Below are 20,020 nucleotides of genomic sequence, written 5' to 3'. Positions count from 1 at the left end.
ACAGGGGGTGTTCTGCAGGGGTCAGTTTTGGGACCACATCTTTTTATGATGTATATCAATGATCTAGATGATGGAATAGATGGCTTTGTTGTCAAGTTTGCAGGTGATATGAAGATTGGTGGAGGGTAGTGGAGAGAAGATTGGTGCAGGTAGTGTTGAGTAAACAGGAAGGCTGCAGAAGGACTTCGACAGATTAGGAGCATGGACAAGAAAGTGGCAAATGAAATACAATGTTGGAAAATGCATGGCCATGCACTTTGGTAGAAGAAATAAATGTGCAGACTATTTTCTAAATGGGGAGAAAATCCAAACATCTGGGATGCAAATGGTCTTGGGATTCCTTGTGCAGAACTCCCTTAAGGTTAACTTGCAGGTTGAGTCAGTGGTGAGGAAGGCAAATGCAATGTTAGCATTCATTTCAAGAGGTCTAGTATATAAGAGCAGGGATATGATGCTGAGGCTTTATAAGGCACTGGTGTGGCTCCACCTTGAGTATTGTGAACAGTTTTGGGTTTCCTATCTAAGAAAAGATGTGCTGGCATTGGAGAGGAATCAGAGGATGTTGACAAGGATGACTCCAGGAATGAAAGAGTAAAGGAGGAGAGTTATGCTTCATGGTCAACAATGCTTGGTGCGACCCCCAGGATGTGCATCCCCTCAAATCCTTTTGTTCCCCAGACCTGGAATACCTGGTGCTGCTGTGCAGACCCTACTGGCTGCTGAGGGAGTTCACGGCTGTTATCATCACAGCGATGTACATTCTGCTGCAGGCTGATACTAACCTGGCTTTCAAGGAACTGCACAAGACCATCAACACGCTGGAGACTGCACACACAGAGGCTGCCTTCATTGTCACCAGTGACTTTAATTGAGCATTGCTGATGAAAGTCTCTCCAAAGTTTTGTCAGCACATCCAGGTGAGCGTTTGTGGAGATAACACACTTGACTGCTGTTACACTCCATTCTGCAACACTTACAAAGCTCTCCTTCGCCCAGCTTTTGGAAAATCAGATCACCCTTCGATCCTGCTACAGCCGACATACAAGCAGAAGCTGAAACAAGAGGCGGCCATAGTTAAAACCATCCACTGTTGGTCCGACCAATCGGCCTCCATGCGGCAGGACTGCTTCAATGATGTCAACTGGAATGTCCTCCATGATGAGGATGTCTCCAAGTTCACTGATGGAGTCACGTGCTTCATCTGGAAGTGCATCGACGATGTCCCCCAGAAGTCGGTCAGGGTCTTCCCAAACCAGAAACCCTGGATCCATAGTTCTGTGCGAGCAGCACTTACAATGCTGGGGATCAACTAGAGCTCAAGAAAAGCAACTATGATCTGCGCAAAGCTATCACGGGTGTGAAACAACAATATAGGGAGAAGATTGAGTCAAGATTCACAATGAATAGCACATGCGACTTGTGGCGAGGGCTGATACCATCGGAGACTTCAAAGCCAAATGTTGTGGTGCTGCCAACATCGCAGCCTCTCACCCAGATGAGCTCAATCGCTTTTATGCTAGGTTCGATGTCGCTAAAGGCCTATTTATACTTGTGCATCAAATCGACGCCATAGGTACGGCGTTGCCACATACCCTACACCGTACCCTACGCCGTAGCCTGACGCGCACCTCCCCAAAAATGTAACTATGCATTGCAGTGACGCAGACCGCAACAACTGTGATTGGTCCACTTGGTAGCATCGCATTTCCTCCTACGCTGCAATAGCTTCCCATTGGGCGACTAAAGGGCAGGGAAGGAACTCTGGCTGCAATGCTTTCCATTAAGTTTCACAGACCTCTGAAACTATGGACCCTGTGCTTGACGCCAGTTTGTAGCTAGCTGCTACAGCCTGTTGAATTCCACCTGAAGCTAAAACTCGAATGCTGATTGCCAGTCCCTGAGTATACTGTGCATACACTGACGCAAAATAAATGGATGGAGATGATGAACCAAATCATCAAATCTGCCTGCCAACATCTGAAAATATTTGAAATGCATTTCCTGGTCCATGTCTCTCAGTGGCTGGACAAGCACAGAAAATTCACCCTCCTTCAGTTTCAGTTTGCAGTTTGAGTTTCTCCGTGTTGAGTTTCAACACAAAGAAACTCAACACAGTGACATAGAAACCCTACTGCCAACTAGCGTTTTGACGGTGAATTGCAGAGCGACGCAGACATACCAACGCAGAAGTATAAATGCTCACAACGGCGTAGCCCACTTGTGTAGGCTACGGTGTAAGCTAGTATGCACGAGTATAAATCAGCCTTTCCTCTGAGCCTCCAAGGAAAGGCACCGCTACAACCTGCAACCTGGTCATCTCTGAGGCTGAGGTACACAGATGTTTCCAACGAGTGGACAGTCGCAAGGCTGCGGGACTGGATGGCATCCCAGGGCGAGTACTTGGGATGTGCGCAGCACAACTGGCAGATGTGTTTACAGACATTTTTAATCTCTCCCTCTACCAGTGTAGAGTGCCCTCCTGTTTCAAATTATCCACCATTGTCCCTGTACCAAAAAAGACCAAGGTAACAGGCCAGAACGATGGCGTCCTGTCACACTCACCTCAATAATAAGCAAATGCTTTGAGAGGCTGATCAAGGATTACATCTGCAGCTTGCTACCACCCACACTGGACCCCCACACTTTGTCTACCGACACAACTGATCGACAGATAATGCGATAGCCATTGTTCTACATACCATCCTTATACATCTGGAGAAGAAGGATGCTTATGTGAAATACTGTACTTGGATTACAGTTCAGTATTCAACAGCATAGTTCCATCCAGGCTCGACAAGAAGCTCAGAGACCTCGGCTTTGACCCTGCTTTGTGCAGCTGGATCCTGGACTTCCTGTCAGATTGCCAGCAGGTTGTAAGAGTGGGTTCCTTCACTTCCAACCCTCTGACTCTCAATACAGGAGCCCCTCAGGGCTATGTACTGAGTCCCCTCCTTTACCCCCCCCCCCGTATACCTATGACTGTATCACCACCCACAGCTCCAATCTGCTAATTAAGTTTGCCAACGACACTACATTGATCGGCCTTATCTCAAACAATATTGAGGTGGCCTACAGGAAAGAAGTCATCTCTCTGACACAGTGGTGTCAAGAAAACAACCTCTCCCTCAATGTCACAAAAACAAAGGAGCTGGTTGTGGACTACAGGAGGAGTGGAAACAGACTAACCCCTATTGACATCAATGGGTCTGGGGTTGAGAGGGTGAACAGCTTTAAGTTCCTCAGCATACACATCACCGAGGACCTCACGTGGTCTGTACACACCAGCTGTGTGGTGAAAAAGGCACAATAGCGCCTCTTTCACCTCAGATAGTTGAAGAAGTTTGGAATGGGCCCCCAAATCCTAAGAACTTTTTACAGGAGCACAATTGAAAGCACTCTGACTGGCTGCATCACTGCCTGGTATGGGAACTGTACCTTCCTTAACCGCAGGACTCTGGAGAGTGGTGCGGACAGCCCAGCGCATTTGTAGTTGTGAACTTCCCACGATTCAGGACATTTACAAGGACAGGCATGTAAAAAGGGCCCGTAGGATCACTGGGGACCCAAACCATCCCAACCACAATCTACTCCAGCTGCTACCATCCGGGAAGTGGTACTGCAGTATAAAAGCCAGGACCAATGGGCTCCGGGACAGCTTCTTCCACCAGGCCATCAGACTGATGAACTCACGCTGACTTAAGTGTACTCTATATTACATTGACTGTTCTATTTATTATAAATTACTATGATTGTACATTTCACATTTAGATGGAGACATAACGTAAAGATTTTTACTCCTCATGTATGTGAAGGATGCAAGAAATAAAGTCAATTCAATTCAATTCATATGAGGAATGTTTGATGGCTCTGGGCCTGTACTTGCTGGGATTTAGAAGGATGTGGGGGAGGGAGTAGGATCTCATTGAAACTTTCCAAATGTTGAAAGGCCTAGTGTGCAAAGGATTTTTCCCATGGTGGAGGAGTCTAGGACAAGAGGGCACAGCTTCAGGATAAAAGGGCATCCATTTAAAACAGAGATGCAGAGAATTTTCTTTAGCCAGAGAGTGGTGAATTTGTGGAATTTGTTACCACAGGCAGCTGTGGAGGCCATTAGGTGTATTTAAGACAGAGATTGATAGCTTCTTAATTGGCCATGGCATCAAAGGTTATGGGGTGAAAGCCTGGGAGTGGGGCTGAGGAGGGGAAAAAAGAATCAACCATGATTGAATGGCAGAGAAAACTCAATGGGCCCAATGTCCTAATTCTGATCCCATCACTTCCACTGGAGGTAGTTGGATTGTGACCTGTGACCGTGGCTTGCTTGCCCTCTGTTAGAAAGAATCAATGGGTTTTGAGATATTAGTATCTCTACTAGGAAAATCACTAAAAAGACAAATGGTGTCCTCTTCTGGTTTGTCCTTCCAGAAGAAGCTATGACTTCTGTCTTGTTTGATCTGTTCATTGCATCTTGCTTAGGGTGGTGATGTCAATGCCAGAATGTCTGAGGTCACAGGTTACAATGGTAGAACAATGTTCATGCCTGTTGCTGCTGACACTGTCCACAGTGCTCCTGGACCCCATGTTGAGAGCACATGATGCTGGCATGATTTCCTTTAAATGGGTTGCACATCAGCTACCACATGGATCTGCTTCAAAGATGGGAGTGGGGGCGGGGGGAGTTCATGACCACCTGTTGGCTATGAAGGAATTAAAATATGAAAGAAAACACCAAACTCAAATAGATCAAGGACATTGGAAGTAGACAAACCAGATGTCTTTATTCTTCCCATGTACTTGAAGAAATGGAGGCTGCCATTTTGTGAAGCTGCTCTGTAACGTCCATTTTGTGAACTAATTCTTGCTCTGGGATAACTTAATCAGAGAAATTGAACGTGGACACAAGGAGTTTCTGTTGATGATCTGCTAAACCTCAGACCCTTCTCAGATGAAATGTTTATTGTGTACGATGGCATGCTTGCAGAAGTAATCTCATTATCTCGGCCCAGTGCCTGGGTGACACGGTTTAATTGGTTTCAATTGGAACCAATTAGAACTAAAGAAGTCATCTAAGGGCACTATGTTGTGTAGCCCTTGGCCATATCCAGTGGGAATCTGACACAGGTCAGTCAGATGACCTCGAACCAATGAGATTGAAACACAACATTTGAACTGATAAGGTAAGAGTGTAAGAATGAAGGGCTTCAAGTACAAAGGGGAGAGAACTCCAGAGCTAACTATCATAAGGAAGAACCCCATGCCAGGAACAGGGAGAAAAAGGATCAATCATTTGGTCAACAGGAAATCCTCGATTTCAGTGTTACAAATTGGAGAAGTTGGCAGAGTGAGTATTGGTAAGAGAGAAGAGTAGAATTCACGTTTTAAGTTGTTGTCCTGAGATCCACATAGTTACGTTGCTGTTTGCGCAGAGACAATAAAGTGTAAACTTGGATTAATTAAGAGTTGCATAGTGAATTGACTAATCTAGATTGGTTGATGAACAATCAACAGAGTTTGGTGTCCAGGGGTGCACTCAAAAAGAAACAACAGAGTTCTGAGACCCTAGTTTCGAGTTGAACCACCCACTAGGTTAGGATATTGAAATGTGAAAAGGAAAGGACAAGGAGAACCCAGGAGGGTTGGGGGGTTTGGAGAGATTACTTTCATAGTAATATTTTATGAAAATTGCCCAATTATGACTGGATAAGAAAGGCTGAGCATGTAGGGTCAGGGACCCTGAGGGATGGATTGGGGAAAACAGTTGGTGAAAAGAAATTACAAGGAATGAAATAGTTAGCTATTCTAATGGGATGTGTGCTGGAAGATTCAATTGAAATGAAGAGGGAAAAACGGAAACTAGCAGAGGAACTGTGTGAGTGTAGGGAAGAGTTAGAGAGAGAAAAGAGCTGGAGAGTGAGAAAGGGAAATTAAACTCGGGACAGGCACAGGCAAATTTGATACACGGGTCGGTTTCAGGCTCAGTGTGAACGCATAAAAGAAAGGGAGAAAAGAGGCGTGTAAAAAGGCGAGTACAAAAGAAGAAAATGGAAAACTCAGTGTCAGGATTTACGGACTGCCATGAATGTCGTACAGAAATCGGCAGCTGGGAAGAAAGGCAGCGCCGGTCACACCAAGTGTTTAAAATAGACCAAAAAGCTGAAAAGTCAACTGTCAGTTCAGAGACGAGTGATATGTGTAAGGACTGACGATAATGATGATGTCAATGGAGTGATTTAATGTATGAGGCGATACACCACAATAGCGAGGATTATTGGGGAAATGGCTCGCCTGCCTATGAATTTTTCCAAGAGGGCGTGGAACTTTCAACACCCACTGCCCCAATGGTGCCCTTGGTAACGGAGAGTTCAGAAGTCAGAGCCAGTTGGACTGGTTGTGACACGGTTTTCCCCCCTTTTGATGTGGCTATAGCTGCGAATATACCCAAGTGCGGTCTGTGAGATAAGCCTCGAGAACTTTCCCAGCAATACGCTGGAATGGATGAAGCAGAGGAACTGAAGTTAACCTTATCGTCTCTGACTTCTGTGTTACACTCAGCTCTGTCGGAGGAGGCACAGGCACAAAACCAGGGGAGCCTGGGTGATTTACGGGAAGTTATATTAGAAGCTGCAGGGACTAATCGAGGTGACCCGGTGGAGACTTTGCATAAGTACAGACAGTGGAAAGGGGAGCACCCCGTCTATATTTGTGATGAGGCTGTAGCCGGTTTCCTCGAGTGTTTTCTGGTCCTACTTTGGATAGGCGGAAGTTGATTCAACGACAGAGTAGCAACTGGCTGAGGACCTTGGTATCGCACAGTAGAAGAGTGTGTGAAATGTTTGATCTTACAAATTCCACACGTACTGAAGCGTGGGTTCTCAGAAGGGAGAAAGGTACTAAGGAGGATAAGGGGCAATGAGGTTCTAAAATGGCTCCTATAAGAGAACATGGAGTGTAGTGTATGGTAGAATGACAGACGCGGTGCCTATCGCGCTGTGCCGCCGTCGTGCTCGACAGCGCCACCTAGTAGAAGGAGATGGTGAAGGACGCGGTCGGAATGTCTACGTTCCCCTTGTTAGGAATAAGGGATCCCCATGGAAATGCTTCAATTGCTGACACGAAGGTAATTTTGCTAGGGATTGCCCATAATCTAGACAGGTTGGGAATGGTCAGGATGTAACAAAGGTTCCATATTCGCAATGTAATGTCCAGGGTGCAGATGGAAAGAAGTGTCCGGAGTTAACTCCGGGGACTCAAAGTGCATAATGACGTGTGAGGCCTCGTTTACGTGGGATGGTGCTGATAGACCCCTTGTAGAAGCTAGAGTAGGAGGCCCTCCTATAATTTTTTTTTGGGGATACGAGAGGCTCTCGAACCATCCCAAACACATCCACATTCAATGTACCAAGTTGGCAAATACAAGAGTTTATCCCGGTTTACTGGACATTCACATGTATTGGAGTTGACTACACCACTGAACATACAGTTGGGACTCCATTTGGTTATGCTCATCGATTTACCAGCTGTTCAAAAACATTTTTCTGGGAAGTGTTTTTATTCAGAAAGCAGGTTTGAGTTTAAATTTGATTTGTTGTGTTAGACTTGGCAGTTTACCGTTGATAGAAAGCAGGCCCCGGATGGCATTCCAGTAGGACTGTATGAGGACAGGATGTATACTTTTGGGGAGAATGTGGGTGATGGCAGAAGATATGTCAGAGGGGACTCACAGGCCAGACAAATTATTTTCGTCTGCCAGGCAATATGTGCTAAGCATAAACGTAACTGTGGCAGGATGCAAGGAGAGGTTTGTATACAAGGCCCTGATCCAAAACCCTAGAAGCAATAGCGATTTCCAAAACAAGCAGAGGCAGATTTAGAGATAATTATTCAGAGTTTGTTAACACAGGGAGTTTTGCGAGAAATAACATCTACAAATAACTCACCCATGTGGCCACTTCAAAACTCTGATGGGAGTTGGAGACTCACTGTAGGTTACTGGGAATTGAATAAAGTTACCCCTTTAACTATCTCTACTATAGCCACATGTCCTGGGATTATGATTAAGCGGAATACTGGATACAAGTAAAGGATCTTGGTCTGTTCCATTGAAAAGGGAGTGTCAATATAAATTTGCTTTTGCCTGAGAAGGACAGCAATATATGGACAGTTTTGCCACAAGAATTTTGAACACACCCTCCATTTTCAATCAATGGTTGGCAACTGGACTGAAAGCTTTTTTGGCTCCCCAGTGTTTAATTCAATATGTTGATGATCTATTGTTATAGAAAGAGACTGGAGAGGAGCATTATGAGTTATTTAAAGAACTACTGGAACTGTTACGGGAGATGGGTTGGAAAATTAACCACAGAAAGTCTCAAATCATGAGGCTGCAGCTTATTTATCTGGGAGTGGTCATAATCTGGGAGATGAGAGATTGTTAAATGGCATGTGGATGTAGTGGCAAAATGACTTTTCCTCACTGATATGAGGGGTGATTGAGTTTATTTCTTGGTGTAGTGGGGTATTGTAGAGGCCACAAAGTTGGCGTTGCCACCAAAGCTTATCCACTTATAGAGCTTTTGAAGAAAGGTGTTGCATAGGAATGGAAACCAGAACACACAGGCAGTTTCAGATCTTAAAGCTAGTCTTGCAGAAGTACTTGCTCTTAAGATCCCAAACCTCTTGGAGGTCTCTGCCACCAGTAACATGATATCAGCTGTGTTACTCCAGGAGACACTTGGTCAACCGGAACTAGTGGCATATGCATCTTGAATGCTTCCTCCAGTTGAGCAAGGATATACAACATGTGGGTGTCATCTGTTAGCAGTGTTTTGAGCAGTTAAACATTTCACATGTTGTGGCCTTTAATTCACTAACCATTTTAACAGAGCATATTCCAATTCAGCTTTTACTGGATAGTTGTATCAAGGGTAGAACAGACAGCCAAACTTGATTAGTCCGATGGACATTGCAATTTCAGGGTCGTAATGTCACAAGTTAAAAGATTTCATTTACATATTGTATCTCAGCTACCTTCTTGCTATAAATGCACCCTCGATAAGCTGTGCTGTGTTCCTCACCACAATTGCAGCATTTCAGCCTAGCTCCTGCTTCACATTTCCCATATTCATGTTCTGCAACGCATCTCCCACATCTTCGTTTTCCTCTGCAGACCGCCGCAATGTGCCCGAATTTCTGACATCTATAGCATCTTAAAGGTGGTGGTATATATATTCTAACCGCATAACACATATACCCAAAGTAAACGTTAATCGGCAATCTCTCTTCGTCAAAGTTAATCATTATCGATAAACTATCACACTTTTTCTGGTTTCTTGTAACTTTCAAACATTTGGCCTCAATAATTTTTGCTCCTTTTATGTTTTGTTTAATCTCATCCATAGTAACTTTTGTTAGTATCGCCGAAATAACTCCTCTCATCCACTTTCTATTGTTGGGTATTGAGCATTGTACTTCTTTGCCATCTATTTTACATAATCTTATCACTTTGCCTTGCTGAGCACTATCCTGACAGATCACTAATAGCGACCCATTTCGTAAAATCTTTGCTCCTCTAATCCCGCCTATAATTTTGTTGAGCATCTTCGTCAAATGAATCGGGTTCCAATCACCAAAAGACACCCCGTCTTCACTTAGTTTTATAATTGCTTTAATCTCATCTTCTTTCCATTCTTTTGCTGTCCTGTTTTGATCATCCGCTGACTCCTGAGTTTGATATCCTGTACCTCTGCTTTCTTTTCTTCCTCTTTCCATTCCGTTCCTCTTTCCTGCCGAGCTCCATCTCTAGTTCACTTCCACTCTTGCCAAAAACTTCCTTCAACAGCTTGGCTCTTTCCTTGATGTTCTCTCTCTCCGCCATTTTCCAGTCACAACTCGACTCCTCTCGATCCACTATCCCCCCAGCCAGACCTAATGGTTTCCCAATCCAGCAGCCAGAGGCCGAATCCTGAAGCTATTTATGAAGTTAGCCCAAAAGAGAATCAGCTGCCTCAACAGAAACTGGGGAAAACCAGAAAACCTGGAATAAAGAGTATGGACCGGACTGTGAACTGGAATGCAGACTTCATGGACCGGATCATGACAAATATGGAATGGAAGAAACAGCAGAGTAAAGCTTATTTTGACATATGGACAAAACCTAAGAAGTTGGAAATGGGACAGAAGGTTATGATCACGTTACATCAGCTGGGCCATTTTACATCTCTGAGATTTGTATGAGGTCAATGACAGAGCAGCCAGTCTATCAAATCCAGACTGCTCCAAGTAAGTTAGGTTGGTATCATATCAATGTCCTCTTGTAGCTGAGGTTCTTAAGGCACATTGGTAATGAAATGCTCTGGGCAGAGATGAAGATACTTTTAGAATTATGTTTCTGGCAATTGACGATAACGAGGATGAAGGAGTAGTTTCCCCTCTCAGTGAGTTGGGCAACCACTTCCAGTTTGTACCCGGAGGCTAAGGATAGTTCACATCATACTCAACATCAAGAAGGGAGGGTTAAGACAAGGCAGTCTTTGCAAACATCAAAGCCAAGGCAGAGACAATGAAAGGGAGAAACTGATGGGATACTGCAGATGTTCTAGAAATAAAGGAGGGGGATAGAAGAGTTGAATTTAGAGGAGGCATCAGAAGAGGCACAGCATTTGGGAAGGGAAGGGAGAGCAGCCAGATGTCTTGGTATATATTGGTACCAATGACATAGGAAGGAAGAGCAAAGAGGTCCCAAAGAGAGAATTTAGAGAGCCAGGCAGAAAGCTGAGAAGCAGGACCTCCAAGGTAGAAATTCCTGGATTGCTACTTGTGTCACCTACCAGTTAGGGTAGAAACAGGATGATTTGGCAGATAAATGCGTGGCTGAGAAGCTGATGTTGGGGGCAGGGCTTTAGGTTCCTGGATGGATCATTGGGCTATCTTCTAGGGATGGGTTGCTTCTGAACCTGAGGAGAACCAATCTTCTCACGAGCAGGTTTGTTAGAGTTGTTGGGGAGGGTTAAAGCTAATTTGGTAGGGGGATGGGAACTGAAGTGAAGGGATTCAGGGTAGGATGGATGGTAAAAAAGCAAAGATGGCGTGCAGTCAGACTGTTAGGAAGGGCAGGTATATGACAGGACAGAATTGCAGCCAGCAGGGTGAGTATCAGTGCATTAGGTTTGCAGAATCAAAAAGGGTAGCAAATACAGTACTCAAAAGTGTTATATCTCAATGCGTGGTGTAAGAAATAAGGTGGATGATCTTGTAGCACTTTAACAGATTGTCAGGTATGATGTTGTGGCCATCACTGAATCATGGATGAAGGATGGTTGTAGTTGGGAGCTGAATGTCCAAGGTTGCACATTGTATCAGAGGGGTAGGAAGGTACGTGGAGGCTGTGGCATGGCTCTGCTGGTAAAGAATGGCATCAAATCATTACAAAGATGTGACAAAGGATCGGAAAATGTTGAATCCTTGTGGGTTGAGTTAAGAAACTGCAAGGGTAAAAGGCCCCTGATAGTAGTTATATACAGGCCTCCAAATACGTTTGTAGTAGCTGGGATGTGGACTGCAGATTACAATGGGAAATAGAAAAGGTGTGCCAAAAGGGCAATGTTATCATAGTCATAGGAGATTTAACAGAGGTAGATTTGGAAAATCAGGTTGGTAACGGATCCCAAGAGGGTGAATTTGTTGAATGCCTGCAAGATGACTTTTTAGAGCAGTTTGTTGTAGAGCTTACAAGGGGATCAGCTAGAGTGGATTGAGTGTTACGTAATGAACTGGAGTTGATTAGGGAGCTTAAGGTAAAGGAACCCTTAGGAGGCAGTGATCACAGTATTATTGAGTTCAACTTGAAATTTGATAGGGAGAAAGTAAATTCTGACATAGCAGTATTTTAGTGGAGTAAAGTAAATTATAGTGGTATGAGAGAGGGGCTGGCCAAAGTAACTTGGAAGGAAATGCTGGCAGGGATGACAGCAGAGCAGCAATCGCTTGAGTTTCTGGGAAATATGAGGAAGGTGCAGGATAGATGTACATGTATTCCAAAAACAAAAAAATTAACTCAGATGGCAAAATATTATAACCTTGGCTGACAAGGGAAGTCAAAGCTAATGTGAAAGCAAAAGAGAGTGCATACAGCAAAGCAAAAGAAGAAGATAGAGAATTGGGAAGCTTTTAAACCCTACAGAGAGTAACTAAATTAATCATTACGAGGGAAAAGATGAAAAATGAAAGCAAGCTAGCAAACAATATCAAGGTGGATAGAAAAAGCTTTTACAAGTATATAAAAAATAAAAGAGAGATGAGAATGGAAATAGGACCGCTAGAAATTGAGGCTGGAGAAATAATAACAGGGGACAAGGAGACAGCAGGTGAACTAAGTGAGTATTTTGCATCAGTCTTCCCTGTGGAAGACACTAGCAGTGTGCCAGTTGTTGAAGGATGTGAATGAACAGAAGTGAGTGCAGTTAGTATTACAAGGGAGGAGGTGCACAAAAAGCTGAAAGTCCTAAAGGTACATAAGAAGTTGTCCTGTCCAAGACCGGAAGAAGCTGCAGAAAATCGTGAACACGGCGCAGCACATCACACAAACCAATCTTCCGTCCGTGGACTCACTTTACACCGCACACTGTCGGAGCAGTGCTGCCAGGATAATCAAGGACATAACCCACCCAGCCAACACACTTTTCGTCCCTCTTCCCTCCGGGAGAAGGTTCAGGAGCTTGAAGACTCGTACGGCCAGATTTGGGAACAGCTTCTTTCCAACTGTGATAAGACTGCTGAATGGATCCGGACCCAGATCTTGCCATACCCTCCAAATATCCGGACCTGCCTCTCTGTTTTTTTTGCACTACCTTACTTCCCATTTGTTCTATTTTCTATTTATGATTTATCATTTAAATTTTTAATATTTACTAATTTTAACTATTTTTAATATTTAATATTTGTAATCCAGGGAGTGGGAAGCGCAGAATCAAATATCGCTGTGATGATTGTACGTTCTAGTACCAATTGTTTGGTGACAATAAAGTATAAAGTATAAGTCACCTGGACAAGATGAACTGCACCCTAGGGTTCTGAAGGAGGTAGTGGTAGAAATTGTGAGGGCATGAGCTATGATCTTTCGAGAATCATTGGACTCTGACATGGTTTCAGAGGACTGGCAAGTTGCAAATGTCACTGTACTCTTTAAGAAAGGAGGGAATCTGCAGAAAAGAAACTGTAGACCAGTTAGCCTGACCTCAGTGGTTGGGAAGAAGTTGGAGTCAATTGTTAAGAATGAGTTTATGGAGTACTTGGTGACACAGGACAAGGTAGGACAAAGTCAGCTTGGTTTCCTTAAAGGAAAATCTTGCCTGACAAATCTGTTGGAATTCTTTGAGGAGATTATAAGTAGGATAGATAATGGGGATGTCGTTGATGTTGTATATTTGGATTTTTAGAAGGCGTTAGACAAGTTGCCACACATGAGGCTCCTTACCAAATTAAGATTCCATGGCATTACAGGAAAGTTACTAGTGTGGTTAGAGCATTGGCTGATTGGTAGGACGCAGTGAGTGGGGAAAAAAAGGATCCTTTTCTGGTTGGCTACCAGTGGCTAGTTGTGTTCTGCAGGGGTTGGTGTTGGGACTGCTTTTTATGCTGTATATCAAGGATCTACATGATGGAATAGATGGCCAACTTGTTGCCAAGTTTACAGATGATATGAAGATTGGTGGAGGGACAGGTAGTGTTGAGGAAACAGGAAGGCTGCAGAAGGACTTAGACAGATTAGGAGAATGGGTAAGAAAGTGGCAAATGAAATACAGTGTTGGAAAATGCATGGTCATGCACTTTGGTAGAAGAAATAAATGTGTAGACTATTTACTAAATGTGAGAAAATCCAAAAACCTAGGATGCAAAGCGACTTGGGAGTCCTTGTGCAGAACACCCTAAAAGTTAACCTGCAGGTTGAGTCAGTGGTGAGGAAGGCAAATGCTATGTTAGCATTCATTTCAAGAGGTCTGGAATGTAAGAGCAGCGATGAGATGCTGAGGCTTTATAAGGCACTGGTGAGGCCTCACCTTGAGTATTGTGAATAGTTTTGGGCTCCTTATCTAAGAAAAGATGTGCTGGCATTGGAGAGGGTTCAGAGGAGGTTCACAAGGATGATTCTGGGAATGAAAGGGTTATCATGCAAGGAGCATGTGACAGCTCTGAGTCTGTACTCACTGGAATTTAGAAGGATGTGGGAGGGGGGAGAAATCTCATTGAAACTTTTTGAATTTTGAAAAGCCTAGACAAAGTAAATAGGAATGTTTCCCATGGCGTGGGGTGTCTATTTAAAACAGATGCAGAGAGATTTTTTAGCCAGTAGGTGGACGATTTGTGGAGTTTGTTACCACGGGCAGCTGTGGAGGCCAGGTCGTTGGGTGTATTTAAAGCGGAGATTGATAGGTTCTTGAATGGCCACTGCATCAAAGATTGTGGGCAGAGGGCCAGGGAGTGGGGCTGTGGAGGGAAAAAGGGATCAGTCACGATTAATTGGCGGAGCAGACTCAATGGGCCAAATGGCCTTATCCTGCTCCTATGTCTTAAGGTCTAATTAGCTAAGTACAGAAACTGCCCTTGATGTTTAGTGTTCGGAAATGATTCGTATTGGAATACTACCGATTGGTGGCGTCATAATGGTTGCAGGCTGTACTGAAGAATATATGTTCTACAATGGAGCGTATTATTGGCTACTTGTACATTCATCTGAACAGATGTTAGGTATGAAGATTAGGTTGGCAACAGACAGACTATTCACAACATTCATGGAGAGGTCTATTTGGATTCCTTCAGATACCGTGGTAATAGTAGTCTGTGTGGGTGAGGAAGGCGAAAAGGAAGTATGAATTTATGAAGAACTAAGAAGAGATTTTGTAAAGAAAAGGAGACCAATGTTTATTGGTCATTCTGTTCGAGTAACGGTAATATGGGGAAAAGATGGAACTACTAGGATAACAGTGGGAAGTCATGTTTTTTGGGCCCTGCTTCAGAAAAAAAGGGGTAATAACTCCGCACTACTTCTTTGTGAATGTAATGGTACTGTTGACATGGACACAAATCAGAAACGAGATTATCGGTTAGCATGTTTCCCAGGCAACTCAATCCCTGTTGCTCTGGAGCCCCAATATCTTCTGTAAACACCTCAGCCCATGGTGGAGCTGTCAACTGTTACTATTCTTGTGTGATGAGGCTCAGACAGGTACAAAGGGAGTAGGACTTGTATTAGAAGAAACAGAAGAATGAATTATTCTAGTACCGGGATGTAGACAAGTGTAAGTGTTGTTTAACTTGACATCACTCCAAATCCCTAGCTGGTGTGACATAAGCCTCCAGCAGCTTTTCTGACATTTATTAATTGAACAGTTTACCCATTCTGAATTTAAAACATGAGAGAGGTGAAGAAGAGGGCTTATTAAACTTACGGGAGTGGGATACACGGCTGGAGTTTCCATGGTAAATACACCAGATATTGCAGAGTTAAACTCTCAGTTCGATTCTCTAAGGCAAAAGATGAAAGAAATTGTAAATTGAGATTTTCAGGATATGGGAGGAGTTAGCACTTTGGGAAGGGAACAAGTGAATGTATTTTTAGAAATGCTCCATATCTTACAACCCTTGGGAGATGTGACAAATCAAATTATTGACAGAGTTAATAATGAAACCACTGCACTAAGGATGCTGTGTGCATAACCCGTATCTCTTGGCTACTTTCTGTAATTGGAGTTAACATGGTACAATTAGTGAACCACAGGGTTACTGATTGGATTTCAGATGAACAGCTAAAGGAATAGATTGTTACTAACACCCCAGGGTGACACATTAGGAAGTTCACCTTGACTAATCACCTCCTTGGAAATTGTAGGATTGGGTTTGGAGCACTATATGTTGGGGATGTTCTTCATATTCCCTACTATAGTGATGACTGAACATACCAGCTATGCAAGGTTCATAATGTTGGGAAATATTAAGAAGCAGTTTATATTTCACTTACTTCATCTATCTACTTATGCCATTAAATAGCAAGGATGTACAAAGGGAGCACATTTGGCTTTCTGTCATTACAAAGTAGAATACTGGGTTTGTCCAGAGGATTTAATAAAGAATGGGTTAACAGATTATGTTTTTTTTCTTATGATAACTGTTCTCCATCTATTTTGCCTGTCAATAACAGGACATTCTTGAAATATGATTTGGTGAATGATACTTATTACATTGCTACTTCAAGCTCACTTTACAAGAAGAGATCTTTAATTTGCAGTTTAATTAACTCTAATGATGCAGTTTCTAATTTTTTGAGGGGCTTACTTTTGGCTTGGCAAGTATTATCCCATCCAGTTGTAAAACCAGCTATTCAACTGAATGTAATGGGCTCCTTAAGGTTGTTATAGTCAGGGGTGGTAAAGGGGACAAGCTGCCACTACCTGTTAAAAGCTCCCAATGGCGTGCACGTCAAATAGCTTCTGACAACCAAGTCCAGCTCCTGGCCTTCTCGTGTAGCTTAATTTCTAAGCCCAATGGAATCGTTTCTGCTGATAGAAGGGGCAAAGGCGGGTTACTGGCACCTTAAAACCAGTTGCTTTGGGCAGATGGGGCTCGTCAGCCATCTAGGAGAAGGAAAACTCTGATCTCAAACCTCCACTACCTTATGGCTGTACCCACTCGTGGGGAAAGCTTCAGGAGTAAGCCCTGAGGGGAAAAATCCAGAGCTGGAGTTTCTAAGGCAAACCTACATTGAATTCAATGCTGACGGGCAACTCCTGCGACACTGCTGGTACCAAACTGTAACGTTCCTTTTGGTTCATCAGGTGCATGGAGAGGGAGCTTGCTACATGGGCAACAGCCTGCTCTCCATATTGTACTATCCAGGCTTGTATATCTAGACTGCCAGGACACAACATCCATAGTCAACTCGGACTGAGGTAGGCCTCTGATATATCAATGATACTGTTAAGGGCTCACTTAGATATGTACCTACTGCTCTTCCACCCGTCCCTTATTTTAGTTATTAACCAAAATTAAGCTATTAGACAATGGGTTGAATTATCCAAGGCTGTTAAAGATCATGTGGATTTAGCTGATGATGTTTTGCAGAATCCACCCTTTTGGAGTAAAGTTTGGAACCAAGGTCTGAATGTTAATGTACATCCTTGGATTCATGTTATTTCACTTTATTTTTGTTCTGCTCTTTGTTCTAGTGATTATCCAGTGTATTTTTCCGTGGCTTTCGATGGCTACTTAAACACCTGGAGTATTTACGTGCTAAAGTACCATTCCAAATCTCTTCATAGTAAGTTTTGTCTGACTTTATACCATCATGTTGTCTTTGAGTATTTTGTACCTCGACCTCATTATATTTTAATTGTTATTATATGCCTTGATAAATGGTTCAAAATTAGGTATATTTTATCATGTTTCTTTTATATGCTTTTGCACTGATAATATTTTTAAATGTGCCACTGTTTTGATATTACCTTTTATCTATGTTTTACAGTCTATGACATTTTGTTGGTATCTTTATCAGTATTATTTGATGTAGCCCTAAATGCTGGTGTTCCTTTCGTACTATATTCGCTCAGACATATATACAGTAGTGTGATCCAAAGGGGGTTGGGGGGGGGGGACTGTTGGCCATAAAAGGAATTAAACTATAAAAGAAAACATCAAACTTGAATAGGTCAAAGACAATGGAAGTGGATAAACCAGACTTCTTTATTCTTGCCATGTGCTTGAAGAAATGGAGGCTGCCATTTTGCGAAGCTGCTCTGTAACTTCCATTTTGTGAACTGTTTGATGAACTAATTCTTGCTCTGGGATAACTTAAATCAGAGCAATTGAATGTGGACACAAGGAGTTTCTGCTGATGATCTGCTAAACCTCAAACCCTTCTCAGATGAACTGTTTATTGTGTACAATGGCATGATTGCAAAAGTCACCTAAGGCATGAAGTTGTGTAGCCCTTGGCAACATCCAATGGGAATCTGACACAGGTCATTCAGATGACCTCAAGCCAATGAGATTGAAACACAGCATTTAAACTGATAAGGAGAGTGCATAAGAATGATGGGCTTCAAATGCAAAGGGACAAGAACTCCAGAGACTAACTATCATAAGGAAGAACCCCATGCCAGGAACAGGGAGAAAGACGATCAATTGTTTGGCCAACGGGAGATCCTCTATTTCAGTGTTATAAATTGGAGAAGTTGTCTAAGTGAGTATTGATAGAGAGGGAACAGTAGAATTCATGTTTTATGTTGTTGTCCTGGGGTCAACAAAGCTACATTGTCACTCGTGAAGTGACAATACAGTGCAAGCTTCGATTAATTAAGAGTTGTGTCGTGAATTGCTTAACCTAGATCAGTTGATGAATAGTCAACACACCAGAGACCGAGTTTTGCTGCAAGGACAGGCACATCCCACTAATGCCCACTCAGACTCTAAATATGTAGAGCTACCCTCTGATCACACAGAGACAATTATACCATTACACAGAGACTTTCACACTTGTACCCGTCCCTTCCTCCTCCCATGCTGTCATTTTAACTTTCTCCTGTACAGAGTTCAATTCCCCCACTACTTTCTCCTTCCCCTCCCTACTGTCCCACTCTGCTCGCTGCCCTCCCTCCATCCCAGTTTCAAGTTTGCTCTCATGTCCACCACTCCCCACTCTTGTGTTCCCATTCCACCTGTTCCCTCTCCCTTTCTCCATCCTACTCTTCATTCCCCACTCTTCCCTCTCAGTCCCACTCCCTACTCTCCCACTCCCTTGCTCACTCCGTCTGTCCCCCTACTCCCCCTCTCCCACTCCTGGCCTCCCCACCCCCTCTCCCCACCTGCCCTCACCCTCTATCTCCTCCCACCTCACTGCTACTTTCTGTCCCATCTTGATACCCTGGTGACCCTGTCCCACTCTCCACTTCTCTCACTCTCCACTTTTCCTCTCTGTCCCACTTACTCTGACTATGGTCCCCCTTTTTCCCTTCCCCAATCTGTCTTTCCCTCTGCTCTCTCCCATGGTGAGCTTCTATCACTTAACCATCAGTCAGACGCCTGCATTTGTCCAGAAGTTGTCTGCACCAGGGCCGGTGCCCAGTGCCTGTCACCTTCCCTCCACTCTTTGATTGCAATAGGGAAAGGAATTCCATAGTCATTCTACATAGCACCTTACTGTCCTTTCATCAAGTGCTGCTCCACACTCAAACATAACCACAGCAGAAAGACCAGACATGGGACCATTTCTCAGTGAGAGCCTTGACAGGGAGTTTCGGCAGGGCTTTCAGAGCAGGAAAGTTACATTGGAGCTTGTTCCCATACACAAGCACTTTTCATGTGCATGCATGTTCTAGTGCTGAGGAAAACTGAGGAGAAGCAATCCTCTTCCTCACCCACAATACCCCCGCCCCCAACCTGAAGCCAATAACAACCGCAGGGCTTTGGCCAACATCATCTAGTTCAACACTGACATAAACTTTTGGCTCAAGGAGAAGTCACACTGGTAAAGGCTGTTTTAAAAGCGAGACAAATGATTGCAGTTTTGTGGCTTAGGGAGACCTCTTGTGTTGAGTAAAAGAGAGAATGACACAAAGTAAATGAGAATGCAGGCTCTGGGTTATGTAGGAGTTCCATTCACGAGATCTGTTCATCAGATGATTTCTCCATAAATCAGAAACCCATATTGTATCACTCTACATTCGCTTGCTCTAATTCTTTTACCTCATTCAATAGTCATTCTAACACCACCCATAATTAAACAGGTGGAAAATATTCTGTATCCAATCATTAATGAAGATCATATAAATTGTTATGACTATTAGTAGCTTGGAAAATGTGTTAAAAGTATATGTAAGATTTCCATGAGTCAAGGCAATCATTGCCAGGGAAGCTCTTGTATAAATAACTTGGAATTGGTTTATTATTGTTACATGTATTGAGATACATGGAAAAGCTTGTTTTGCATGCTGTTCATACAGATCAAATCACAACAGGGCATTGAGGTAGAACA

General features: G+C 43.4%; 1 long non-coding RNA gene across 1 annotated transcript in view; it reads left to right on the top strand.

Moving 5' to 3' along the window:
- The first annotated feature begins 7,036 nt into the window (after positions 1–7,036).
- The window catches only part of LOC140205951 (uncharacterized), a 60,713-nt gene continuing 47,729 nt past the window's right edge, over positions 7,037–20,020 (top strand). Inside the window, exons 1-2 of the long non-coding RNA XR_011888016.1 lie at positions 7,037–7,117; positions 17,217–17,308. This is a non-coding gene — a long non-coding RNA (uncharacterized lncRNA). The remainder of the gene's footprint in view (positions 7,118–17,216; positions 17,309–20,020) is intronic.

Source organism: Mobula birostris, chromosome 12 (assembly GCF_030028105.1).
Source record: "Mobula birostris isolate sMobBir1 chromosome 12, sMobBir1.hap1, whole genome shotgun sequence".
NCBI classification, from domain to species: Eukaryota; Metazoa; Chordata; class Chondrichthyes; order Myliobatiformes; family Myliobatidae; genus Mobula; species Mobula birostris.
Note: the sequence above shows the minus strand (reverse complement) of the source record. Positions and strands in the feature narration are given on the sequence as shown.